Genomic DNA, 14,156 nt, shown 5'->3' with positions numbered 1-14,156 from the left:
TCAAGTCCATGTGGAAGTTTTTCACAGGCTGAGTGTGTCAGATCAATTTTTGTTATTATTTTTTGCAATACGGCAGGACACTCGGAATAATCTATTTTCTTTTGCAGTAGCTTTTCTTGGAAAACGCATTTGACATCAGCAGGCAAAGGGAAGAGAGAGATACCAGGGCAAAGCTTTAGTCATTAGTCCTCTGGGAGTCAGCAGGGATCAGCGCTCCCTGCAGCAGGGACCGGCCCTGGGGTGTTTATACAGCGCCTTAAACAAACCAGCTCTGCTCTCTGGCAGAGGCCCCAAAGAGCCACTTTAACACAGCCAGTACTAAGTTACTATGGTGTGGTATTTCCATGCTAAAGATAAGAAATATTTCAAATGGGGTGGAGGTTTAACTGGGTGGAACACTGCCCCACCGCTGATCTACTGGAGGAGAGGGACGTGTTGGGATAAATGGTGTGGGAACGCAAGTTTTAGAGCCAAGTGGCTTTTGGGTGATGTGTGGAGCAAAACAGTGCTGGTGTCAGTGTACCACGGGCGTATCTGTGTAACTCTGGCTGTTTTCCAGGCGTCTCACTGCTAAAGAATCATACTGCATCCACGTATTTATTTTTAGAGGTGAATATTGTTCAACTTTCTTCTACCATTTTCTCTCCACGGTTTCCCTGGTTTCTTTGGTTTCTCAGGTTGTTTGATTATTTCAGGCCATACTGTCAGGGTAATTTAGTGCAGAAATGTCTGTTATGCCCTGAACACATCGCATGGCATTTCATGTAACACCTCCTTTTGACACCATGTCAAAATGACCTTTACTTCTCCACCATGGGAGCTGACGTGAAAGAGAGGTTTTAAAGCTAAACGTGGAGATCATCTGGTAATGAACCTTGTGGTGTTCTCTGTGTTCCTGTATTCCTCCCAACATCCTCAAGACTGACCTACGTTACACAATTTGCAGCTAGGATTACCACACAGAATGATATGGGGTTGGAAGGGACCTCTGGAGATCATCCAGTCCAACCCCCTGTCAAAGCAGGTCTACCCAGAGCAGGTCCCACAGGAACGTGTCCAGGTGGGTTTGAATGTCTCCAGAGAAGGAGACTCCACCCCCTCCCTGGGCAGCCTCTTCCAGGGCTCTGCCAGCCTCACAGGAAAGAAGTTCCTCCTCACAGTTAGGTGGAACTTCTTCTATTCAGGGCTATGTGATAGGACTGAATCTGCTACAAAACAGCATTGTCCCAGAAAGCTGTTACATTGCTAAGGGAAAGCAAGGAAAGGACCTTTACACTATACTCTGCCTGTTACAGGAGCATAATTCATGTAGGTAGATGAACTCCTGTGTCTGACACTGATTCCATTGCTTCCTCTCCATTTTTTCTTTATGAGGAGAAAAATGTCAATGTGTTAAAGACCATGTCCCATTCACAAATGCTCTCAGACAGCACTAGGGTGCTCCTTGTGCTAGACCTGGGCCAAGCCAACCCAGCCCCATTTTGCCTTTGCCAGTGAGGACAAGGAAATCTCTTATCACACACACGCACACACAGACCAACCTTTGAGTATTTGGCTCCAGGAATGAAAGCAGTAAAATGTTTTCTTAAATCACAGCAAATTATTTTTGTTTCTAGCCAAGTATTGGTACCATGCTAAACTATATTTTCTGTGTTTTAAGAAAAAAATAATTCTGGCTCAGTAGGAACATTTTTACAATCTGATTTTTCATATATTCAGCAGTATTCATACTGACCCACAATGGATGGTTGCATATAACTCCTTATTTTAATTCCAAAATTTTGTAAGTTAAAACATTAGTGCAAAATTAATCTTGCCAAACTCTTTCCTGGCAGAAATACAGACAGTTTTAATATAGCCATTTATCATACTATAATGAATATAGATAAAATATTACAGTTATAACCCAGCAAGAGTCATATAACTGTTTGCTTTACAGAAATCTGTTTAAATGATGGGGCATTACAAGGAAGTTTGCAGTCAGCCAGAACCGTCCTGCATGTATTTAAATGGCAGCTGTATCTTCTCTAGCAGCTGCCTTTTTTTTCTTTTTTTGGTTAGCCCAAGCAGACGTGTGGGCAGGGGCCCTGGAATCATTGAGGCCATCTCCCCACCCCTAGTGAGGACCTCTGAAGGCCGCCTTTCCAGAAACTTAAGGTTCATCATAAGAGATTTATGTTTTTTCTCTAGCCAGCCAATGTTCCTGGCCTCCAAGGTTCTCTGCAGTTCATCAACAGCTGCATACCACAGAACAGTCATCTTTTCTGTTTATGCATCTGAAATGGGATACTTCAAATCTCTCTTATTTCCAGTGCACTGACTGGGTCACTGCTCAGCTAGACACAGTATTGCTCAACAGGCTGTGTTTACCCTTCTAGCCACTGCCTTATTCTGACTTTCCCCAGACCTAAAGGTCTTGTCATAGGCTCTTGGCACTCCTGGGTTCCAGAAGATGGCTGGAAATACCCTTTTTCAGTAGCAAAGCAACATTTTCTGGTGACTTTAGGTTGAAGGGTTGGAGTTAGCACACTTCCAGTTAGGGTCCTTCGATCCATTGTGCCCTTCTCAGGCTCCCCACATGGTTCCTGCCTGTGGTACGCACCAGTAAGCACCTAGGGCAACTTGGGATGTTTAAGCATTTGCTGTCCTGCTTCTTGAAGTGTCCAGGAGCAGTGCCTTCCTGTTGGAGGTCCATGGCACTGCACACTAGAGTCTGTGCTTCAAAGAGCCCTAGCCAGGGGTGTGCTCCTTGCAGTGCATGGCCATAGCGAGGGCATGTGAATGGTTCCTCTACCAAACAGTGCTCTGTAACAACAAAAAACTCCTCAAAGTGAGTCACTGACCTGGGTCATTTGCACTACACCCTTGCTTGTTGTGGTAGTAGTAGACATTTTAATTCCATGAGTGAGTGGAAATCCACCACTTACCTGCAAAGCAAAAAAGGCAAGAGAAAGTAAGTCAGGAAACAAAAGCAGAGCTTGCAAATTCCTTGTGTAGACAAAGGCTGCGACTCCTTGGGAGCGATGTCTTTAAATTTTCGTTATGTTTCATCACTAAAAGCCTGCTGAGAGGAACAAAAACAGTCTAGATACATGAAGAAAGAACATCTTCCCGATCTAACTGTGCCAGGGAAGGATGTTTCACCCAAGAGCACGATGTCATTGTTTTCTGCCAGAACTACTGGCAAAACTGTGAGAGTAAGAGCACCAACCCATACTTGCTCACCAAGACCATCCATGCCAAGATTGACTATGTCAGCTGTTCCAGGTAATACAGGTTTATTTGGTTTTGGTTTTGCTGTTGTTGTTGTCGGTTTTTAAAATAAACTGGCCAGTCCAAGGGTTTATGTCCTTTGGTGACATCAACTGTGATGCTGAGCCGGGAGAACAGCGTGCAGGGACTGTGCTTACCGACAGCCTGCCTAATGGATGATGCAAAAGAAAAAAAGAGGACTTGGATAAAGCCTGCCCAGGGAGGTGGTGGAGTCACCATCCCTGGAGGGATTTAAGAAACGTGTAGACATGGTTCTTCAGGGCATGCTCTAGTGCCCAAGATTTTGGTTTGTGGTGGGGTGTAGTGTGTGGGGTTGTGGGTGTGGGGTTTAGTTGGTGGGTGGTGGTTTTGGGTTTGGTTTTTTTGTGGTGGTTGTGGTGGGGTTTTTTTGTTTGTTTGTTGGGTTTTTTGGGGTTTTTGTTTGTTTGTTTGGGGTTTTTGGGGGGGGGGTTTGTTGTTTTTTTTGTTGTTTTTTTTTTTTTTTCTGTGGTTGGACTCGATGATCTCGGAGGTCCCTTCCAACCACTAAGATTCTGTGATTCTGTGATTCTGTGATTCTGTGTCCTGTCCCCAGCTGAAGTGGAGCAGAGCAACAACTGAACTCATGCTGCGCTTGTGCTGTAGCCCGGGAGCACCACCAGCATCCAGAAGCACTGCGTCCCCCCCTGCAACAGGGAGGGCAAGCATCTGCACACATGCCATCCTGAAGGAACAGCTCTTGGTTCCTTGTCTTCAGAGAAAGGAGGCATGGGGACGAGTCAAGAGCAACGTCTGCTTTTCTGTTCACAGAATCACAGAATCTTCTAGGTTGGAAGGGACCTTAAAGATCATCTTGTCCAACCGTCAACCCAACTGACAAAAATAGACACCCACACAACAAACAAGGAGCATCATCACTAAACCAGACCTCCCAGCACTACATCAACCCGTCTTTTGAACACCTCCAGGGATGGGGCCTCAACCCCCTCCCTGGGCAGCCCATTCCAATGGCTGAGAACCCTTTCAGTGAAAAAATTTTCCTAATATCCAGCCTGACCCTCCCCTGGCGCAACTTGACAAGAGAACATATTACTGTAGGGTTTTTATTAAAATTTTCTTTTTAACTCAATACTTTTAACAGGGAATGGCAAAAATAGTGTCGGAAATATTCAGTCCAGTACTGACTAGTTTAAATCACTTAGTGTATTTTAGTGCACAAAGCCTGCATCAATTTTATCATGAAATCAAACAACGTCATAGCAGTACAGCTACACATAGTCTTAAGTATTTTCATGATGACAGCCTAACCATCCATTGCATATAGCCAACCACAATATTTTAACAGAAAGGATCCGATACAAAATTTGGCCGCTTTCCAGGAGTGGGGGGAAAAAGCATACCAGCCATGTCTGTATTAGTTCATACTGCTCTGGATTTGGTTATAGTACATAAATACTACTGTACCTCTATTATCCTGATGTGTTAATAATTGCCTTAATATTATCAATTATCGTCATATACAAATTATGTAATTAATTATTAATATACTACTACTAATAATAAGCATGTTAATTGACTGGTTCTACATTTAGAGGTAGAACGACAAAATCATACTTTGTCCAAAAGGTGGAGCCAATGACACTCCGAGGTCTCAGCTTTGTTGCAGGTCGTGGTTTAATAACCAAGTCCCTTGGGCAGCGGGGAGATCCTGACTCCCCGGGCACCACGGCTGCCTGGTAGGAAAGATGCAGCTTCACTACACTGACTTGTTTCCCGTTTTTCTAATAAATGTTGGGAGATCTGCATGGAAGCATGTGTGCGTTTATGTAGTCTGTCTCTTAGAGGGATAAATCAGATCTGATCCTTAACATGTACTTTCAAAATGTACAAAAGCATGTAACTAAACATGTGTAGACAGTCTGAGTCATGCCATCTATAGCAGAAAGTTAGGTGAAGCAAAGTGGCATGCAATTTGAAGGTAATTATGTATGTTTGTGTGTTGTATATGTTGACTACAAGTCATACTAATCTTTATTTCCTCTTGTATTCTATATCTTACTTGAGTCACCTTCACTTACCTGTAGGGAAAAACATAACCTTCTGAGCAATTAACTAATGATGGCATGACCTTAAAATAAACTTAGGACTAATGTAGACTTGAACACAGGCTAAAAAAGAGATTAAGACTTTGGCATTTTAGTCCTTTAACTAAATTACTTTTGCCTGAAAACTTCCTGGTGGTTGGACTTTAAAGACACATCCTCTGATATGATAAAGCTCTAGCTCTCCTAAATATCCCCCAGCTCTCTCCCTGTCACATTCTGCAGGCTGAGACCTGTCAAGAGCATGTTATTGTGAAGGTCAAGCTGGAGAGAGGCCATGGAAGAGGGGTGCCAGTCCCACTGACCCCACAATGAGGCAATTGCAGTATTTTCAGGGACCTTAAGAATCTTTGTAAAACAAAAGAGTTCTAATTGTGTTGGATATTAGCAGGAGCAGAATAAAAATAGAGCAAAAGAGAAAGAGTAGTAGCTTATACATAAGAATATAAATAGAATGTATCGGTGCTATCAATGTGACAAGTACAGAGAGTTGTATCATATAATGCTGTATACAAAAGATGTGTGTCCTTCCACGCTCCTCAATTCATTCCAGTACACCTAGGGAAGGTACTTGTTTTGCATTTGTTTGGCTACCTACAACTATTTATATAACTTGTTTTTTAAAAGTGGTAGAGGTGTCACTTGAAATCCTGTCTCCACCTCTTCAATAAGATGGGCAGTGCAGATTAAATACCCTGGTTTTACTTAACTTTGGCCCTTAGGCAGCATCTCCTGCCTAGAAGCCCTCCTTTCAATAAATACATAAAATACATCTGTGAATATCATTGTCGTGGTTTCAGCCAAATTTACTAAAACTAGACTGACAGACATGTTGTCTGTCCTTCCCCCCGCAAAAGGGAGGAGAGGAAGAGATAAGGAGATCTATGAGTTTAGAATGAACTTAACTACTTTAATGAAGAATTAATATTAAAATCAAAAAGACTAAAATAATGAAAATAGATGCAATATCTAGAAAACCGTATCAAGCTCCCAGGATGCCAGTCCATCCCCAGCAGGCACTGGGCACGTGGGAACTGGGTTCCAGCTCTGGAGTCAGGAACACACGGATGGGGATCAAAGGCAGATGGACAGACAGAGTCCTCTTTGGACGTCGGCCATTGGAGCAAGAGAGAGCTGACCCTTTGATCCCTCAGCTTTTACCCTGAGCATGGGGCAGATGGGATGGAACACCCTGTTGGTCAGGTTTGGGGTCACCTCTCCTGTCCCCTCCTCCCCACAGCTGGGACCCCTCTACGCTTTGCTGCTTCTGACCCTCTTAATGGGGCAATTAATGAAATTGGCTGACCTTGGTCGTTATAGCAATAAGTATAAGCAAGGGCCTCTCTGTGTGTTCCTTGGCATGGGGCACAGACATTGGCCTTATCGCTCTGAGCAGTTTTCTGCAGAACACGCTGTTAATTTCAGAGTTAGAAGAGGCCTGGCTGAGATGCAAAATTACAGAACAGAAAGTTGGTTCTGTTTTACTTCAAACCGGAACAATCATGCAGACTGCTCAATCAACAGAAAGTTAAAAGAGCGGTGTGGATTCTAGTCCTAAACCAAGCAACTGTGTGGGGTACAGGCAGCCAGTATATCACCTGGTGATTATGGTGAAATGAGGCAGTTTGACAGCCTCAATGAAGGAAGTAACGGATTTCCCAAGCAGATGTCAAGACTGGCATCTTGCAGTATTTCCAAATCAAAGATGCCTTGCATCTACACAGGAAAGCTTCCATCTCCTTGCAAGCTTACACCTCAGGAGTCCTGGGCTCATGTATGATATCTAAATCTGCATGAACACAAAGAGTGTGCAGGGCTCAGGCTTAAGCAGGGTTCCCTGGCTCTGTAGATCTCTGCCAGGTGTGTAAAGTGCTCTCTAACATGTCTCTCTCATTAGTGATCCCCAAGAAGACTTTCTGAAATTATAAGCAAAAAGAGTAAGCAAGCAGAATTAATACTTGAAGCTGTTAGAAAACTCATAGTGTGTGATTGCCACAGAAAATATTTCCTAGTTTGGGCATTTTTGCATCAGCTATATTTAATATAAGACCATGCATATTAGCTACGTAGACAATAATTGCTAGTGCTAAAAATGACTGCTTATATGGATGGACTCCTCATGTACCTGTATGGGGGGATCAAGCATTGGGACAGGCTGCCCAGAGAAATGATTGGGTCTCCATCCCTGGGAGTATGTAAAAGGAGGTGTAGATGTGGTGCCTTGGGACATGGTTTAGTGGTGGACTTGGTAGTGTTAGGTCAATGTTTGGACTCGATGATATTAAGGGTCTTTTCCAACCTAAATGATTTTATGATTCTGTGAAATTGAAATGAGAATAACAGAAACAATATGGTATCTCTATGCTGAAGTTACATGGATTTCAGTGAGAAAAGAATATGTGTAAATAAGCAAGTTTGGAAAGGTAAAAAATACCTACGACTTTGTTGAGAGTCTGCAGCAAGAATCTTGGTTTAGTCTCTAGATGTAAAGGGGGTGGATGGAGGTTTTTTCCCCTAGGGAGCAGCACGGGTACAAATGTCCCTACTTCACACAAAATAAGCAAACAGTTGTCTGAAAGACCATTTATGCCAAATGTTTTGTGAAAAGGTGTGCTACATACCTAATGCAAAAAATATATATACTACTACCATTGACTCCAACACGTTTTCATTTTGGAGTGTAAATATTTGTTTCTGAACCTGTCTCAACTGTAAGGGGTTATGAGGCATTCAAACTTACACAAAAAAATGAGGTAAAAAATACCTCTGTGCTTTTCCCAAACTAACCCCTTTCTGTTTTGACTACTTTTCATATTTCTGTTCCAGCTTGTGGTCTGTCTTGTAATTCCATGCCTGGCTGTGAATGAATTAACCCTATCAGTACCCCTTTGACCTCTTATTAATCAAGAGGTGCACCTTCCACAGCTCTTTCCCCCACTACCTTTACTGCTGATCTTCAGACTACCACAGAGACATCTCTCAGGATGTCTGAGCATCACAAAGAGGGGAGCAGCTCCATAACTATCTGGTCCTCCCAAGGCAGCATTTCCTGAGCCAGCAGCAAACGGCAATTTCTAGTAGGCAAAGTGTTGCTGGTGGCTATTTTTCTTTCCTCCACATATGCAAGTGCTGCCCTTCCCACTTGAGTAGAAAAACAAGTCCCTTTTAATCCTCTCTTTCATTTTGCCTTGTGGAAATAGAGGTAAATGTATTAGCGATGACCTCCAAGAAGATTCAAATGATGTATCTATCAGTATCATCTCACACTAGTCCTTTTCTCTGCATTTACAAAGATGTTGCTGGTGGTAAATATTGGCAAGTGGCATGTTACATGCTTTGTTTGTAAGGAGCAGGAAAAAACCTGAATTTGTGCATCCCATTCTAATTCATGGCATAGATTTTATACCATTTAAAATAAGGTTCTGATTTTCTTCCAAAGTTTAGACTGATAACACCGTAACACTGAGCAGAGGCATTGATCCTGCACACTCCAGCAAGATACCTCCCTTCTTTGCAGTAACATCAAGTGATGGAAGTTTTGCTGAGTGGGAATACAAAAAGACCTCCTGTGTAATACATGCAGATGAGCGAACCTGAGAATGCTACGCACATTTAAGATTATACTAAAAGGAAGTATAATCAGTATACAGGAAGCTGCCAAGCTCAACCAAAATAAAATTCTGAACAAAGGAGTACATAATATAAATTGTCCTCCTTCCTGGTACACATGCATTAGAGTTAGATTCAAAGAGGTGCACCTGTCTGAACTGGTTTTCAGAGAACTTCCTTCTAGGGTCAGATGCTTTTACTATCTATTTCTCACTTGGTGCTGTTGAAAAGAAAGAGATTTTGCATCTCCAAGAAGGATCTAACTACTCAGTCCCTCTTCTAGAAGCCATTTCAGCTTCTAAAGGGTGCTATTAACTGCTTCTTGGAACAGTTTACTGGTTATTGCACAGATTATAGGGGAAATACTTGCATTTCAGTCTTATTCAGTTCTATATTAGCTTAAAAAATTGCAATATATGAAGAAGCAGGATCTGGATCCCAGGACCATGCTATCTCAGGCAACATGGAGTTTTTAAGAACAACCTGCAGTTACCTTTTACTGAAATCTAACGGGGTTTTGACTCGGTTTTAATAAAAAGACTGTGAACTTTCCAAAATCCCATCCAAAAAGTACCTCTGGATGTAGTCCAGTAAAATGTGATACACTGTTGCTTAATATTTATTTACTTTCAGATATATTTGCCTACTACTTAATATGAGTATCCAGAGATTCTTCCAACAACTATTACTGCAAACCTCTATATGTGATTATTCCAGGGATCTTTTAAATCTAATATCAAAGTGATAAACAATCTGCAATCTGGAAAGAGGAATAAGATAGCTACTTTTTTTTTCTTTGTTTATTTTATTTTTAAGGCAAAATAAAATGGAATCTGCCACTGCTTGGCAATGTTAACCATAGACAAATAACATCTGTATCAATAAAAAAAAGCTGTTATGAACTTATGCATATTTGGCAGGGGATGTTTCATCTGCTAGAGAGTGTAGACATTAAATGTACTGCATGTTACAACCCTGAACTTCAGAAGACCTGACTTTGGCCTCCTCAAAGACCTACTTTGAGTACTCCCATGGGCTAAGGCTCTAAGAGGAAGGTGGATGCAAGAGAGCTGATTAATACTTAGGCACTACTTCCTCCAAGCTCAAGATTGGTGCATTCCTAGGAGCAAGAAATCAAGCAAAAGAGACAGGAAACCTGCATGGGTGAGCAAGGAGCTTCTGGAAAAACTCCAGAAGGTGGAAGAAGGAAGTTTACAGAATGTGGAAAAAAGGTCTTGGGGGAAGCATAGGAGCACTATCAGGGTATGCAGAGATGCAACAAGGAAGGCTAAGGCCTGCTTGGAATTAAACCTGGCAAGGGATGTCAAGGACAATAAGAAGGGTTTTTTCAAGTACCTCAGCAGTAAAAGGAAGACTAGGGAAAATGTGGGCCCACTGCTGAATGAGGTGGGTGCCCTGGTGATGAGGGATGCAGAGAAGATAGAGTTACTGAATGCTTTCTTCGCTTCAGTCTTTATTTCTAAGGCCAGCCCTCAGGAATCCCAGACCCTGGAGGTAGGAGAGAGAGCCTGGAAAAAGGAAGACTCCCTCAATCGAGAGGATCAGGTTAGAGATCATTTAAGCAAACTTGATTAAAACCCCAGTGTGATGCACCCATGAGTGCTGAGAGAGCTGTCAGATGTTATTGTGAAGCCACTCTCCACCATCTTTGAAAGATCATGGAAAACAGGAGAGGTTCCTGAGGACTGGAGGAAAGCCAATGTCACACCAGTCTTCAAAAAGGGCAAGAAGGAGGACCTGGGAAACTACAAGCCAGCCAGCTTCACCTCTATCCCTGGAAATGTGATGGAACAACTCATCCTGGATATCATCTCTAAGCAAGTAGAAGAAAAAAAAAAGGCAAGGGAGTGGTCAGCATGGATTCATGAAAGGGAAATCATGCTTAACCAATCTGGTAGCCTTTTATGATGGAATGACTGGCTGGGTGGATGAGGGGAGAGCAGTGAATGTTGTCTACCTTGACTTCAGCAAGGCTTTTGACACTGTCTCCCATAACATCCTCATAGGTAAGCTCAGGGAGTGTGCATTAGATGAGCAGACCGGAAGAAGGAAGTTTACAGAATGTGGAAAAAAGGTCTTGGGGGAAGCATAGGAGCACTATCAGGGTATGCAGAGATGCAACAAGGAAGGCTAAGGCCTGCTTGGAATTAAACCTACTAGTTAATTATAATTATAGGACAATAAGAAGGGTTTTTTCAAGTACCTCAGCAGTAAAAGGAAGACTAGGGAAAATGTGGGCCCACTGCTGAATGAGGTGGGTGCCCTGGTGATGAGGGATGCAGAGAAGATAGAGTTACTGAATGCTTTCTTCGCTTCAGTCTTTATTTCTAAGGCCAGCCCTCAGGAATCCCAGACCCTGGAGGTAGGAGAGAGAGCCTGGAAAAAGGAAGACTCCCTCAATCGAGAGGATCAGGTTAGAGATCATTTAAGCAAACTTGATTAAAACCCCAGTGTGATGCACCCATGAGTGCTGAGAGAGCTGTCAGATGTTATTGTGAAGCCACTCTCCACCATCTTTGAAAGATCATGGAAAACAGGAGAGGTTCCTGAGGACTGGAGGAAAGCCAATGTCACACCAGTCTTCAAAAAGGGCAAGAAGGAGGACCTGGGAAACTACAAGCCAGCCAGCTTCACCTCTATCCCTGGAAATGTGATGGAACAACTCATCCTGGATATCATCTCTAAGCAAGTAGAAGAAAAAAAAAAGGCAAGGGAGTGGTCAGCATGGATTCATGAAAGGGAAATCATGCTTAACCAATCTGGTAGCCTTTTATGATGGAATGACTGGCTGGGTGGATGAGGGGAGAGCAGTGAATGTTGTCTACCTTGACTTCAGCAAGGCTTTTGACACTGTCTCCCATAACATCCTCATAGGTAAGCTCAGGGAGTGTGCATTAGATGAGCAGACCGTGAGGTGGATTGAGAACTGGGTTGAGTTGGAGACGTGTAACTAGTGGTGTTCCCCAGGGGTCAGTACTGGGTCTGATCTTGTTCAATAACCTCAACATCCTGGATGTTGATAACATCAACAGAAGATAGAGTTACTGAATGCTTTCTTCGCTTCAGTCTTTATTTCTAAGGCCAGCCCTCAGGAATCCCAGACCCTGGAGGTAGGAGAGAGAGCCTGGAAAAAGGAAGACTCCCTCAATCGAGAGGATCAGGTTAGAGATCATTTAAGCAAACTTGATTAAAACCCCAGTGTGATGCACCCATGAGTGCTGAGAGAGCTGTCAGATGTTATTGTGAAGCCACTCTCCACCATCTTTGAAAGATCATGGAAAACAGGAGAGGTTCCTGAGGACTGGAGGAAAGCCAATGTCACACCAGTCTTCAAAAAGGGCAAGAAGGAGGACCTGGGAAACTACAAGCCAGCCAGCTTCACCTCTATCCCTGGAAATGTGATGGAACAACTCATCCTGGATATCATCTCTAAGCAAGTAGAAGAAAAAAAAAAGGCAAGGGAGTGGTCAGCATGGATTCATGAAAGGGAAATCATGCTTAACCAATCTGGTAGCCTTTTATGATGGAATGACTGGCTGGGTGGATGAGGGGAGAGCAGTGAATGTTGTCTACCTTGACTTCAGCAAGGCTTTTGACACTGTCTCCCATAACATCCTCATAGGTAAGCTCAGGGAGTGTGCATTAGATGAGCAGACCGTGAGGTGGATTGAGAACTGGCTGAGTGGCAGAGCTCAGAGGGCTGTGATCAGTAACACAGAGTTGAGTTGGAGACCTGTAACTAGTGGTGTTCCCCAGGGGTCAGTACTGGGTCTGATCTTGTTCAATAACCTCAACATCCTGGATGTTGATAACATCAACAACCTGGATGACGGGACAGAGTGTACCCTCAGCAAGTTTGCTGATGCCACAAGACTGGGACGAGTGGCTGATACACCAGAAGACCTGGGCGAGACCTGGGCAGGCCAGAAAGTTGGGCAGAGAGAAAATAATGAAATTCAACAAGGACAATTGTAGGGTGTGCAGCTGGGGAGGAATAACCCCATACACCAGTACAAGTTAGGGGCTGATCTGCTGGGAAGCAGCTCTGTAAAGAGAGACCTGGAGGTCCTGGTGGACAACAAGTGAGGACTGGAGGAAAGCCAATGTCACACCAGTCTTCAAAAAGGGCAAGAAGGAGGACCTGGGAAACTACAAGCCAGCCAGCTTCACCTCTATCCCTGGAAATGTGATGGAACAACTCATCCTGGATATCATCTCTAAGCAAGTAGAAGAAAAAAAAAAGGCAAGGGAGTGGTCAGCATGGATTCATGAAAGGGAAATCATGCTTAACCAATCTGGTAGCCTTTTATGATGGAATGACTGGCTGGGTGGATGAGGGGAGAGCAGTGAATGTTGTCTACCTTGACTTCAGCAAGGCTTTTGACACTGTCTCCCATAACATCCTCATAGGTAAGCTCAGGGAGTGTGCATTAGATGAGCAGACCGTGAGGTGGATTGAGAACTGGCTGAGTGGCAGAGCTCAGAGGGCTGTGATCAGTAACACAGAGTTGAGTTGGAGACCTGTAACTAGTGGTGTTCCCCAGGGGTCAGTACTGGGTCTGATCTTGTTCAATAACCTCAACATCCTGGATGTTGATAACATCAACAACCTGGATGACGGGACAGAGTGTACCCTCAGCAAGTTTGCTGATGCCACAAGACTGGGACGAGTGGCTGATACACCAGAAGACCTGGGCGAGACCTGGGCAGGCCAGAAAGTTGGGCAGAGAGAAAATAATGAAATTCAACAAGGACAATTGTAGGGTGTGCAGCTGGGGAGGAATAACCCCATACACCAGTACAAGTTAGGGGCTGATCTGCTGGGAAGCAGCTCTGTAAAGAGAGACCTGGAGGTCCTGGTGGACAACAAGTTGATCATGAGCCAGCAATGGGCTCTTGTGGCCAGGAAGGCCAATGGTCTCCTGGGGTGCATTAAAAAGATCGTGGCCAGCAAGTAGAGGGAGGTCATCCTCTCCCTCTGCTCTACCCTGGTGAGACCTCATCTGGAGTACTGTGTCCAGTTCAGGGCTCCCCAGTTCAAGAAAGACAGAGAACTACTGGGGACAATCCAGTGGAGGGCTGCAAAGATGATCAAGGGAATGAAGCACCTCTCTTACGAGGAAAGATTGAGAGACCTGGGTCTGTTCGGCCTGGGGAAGACTGAGAGAAGAC

The sequence above is a fragment of the Calidris pugnax genome, unplaced genomic scaffold, assembly GCF_001431845.1.
Source record: "Calidris pugnax isolate Ruff unplaced genomic scaffold, ASM143184v1 scaffold41, whole genome shotgun sequence".
Lineage (NCBI taxonomy): Eukaryota > Metazoa > Chordata > Aves > Charadriiformes > Scolopacidae > Calidris > Calidris pugnax.
This window is presented reverse-complemented; position numbering follows the sequence as displayed.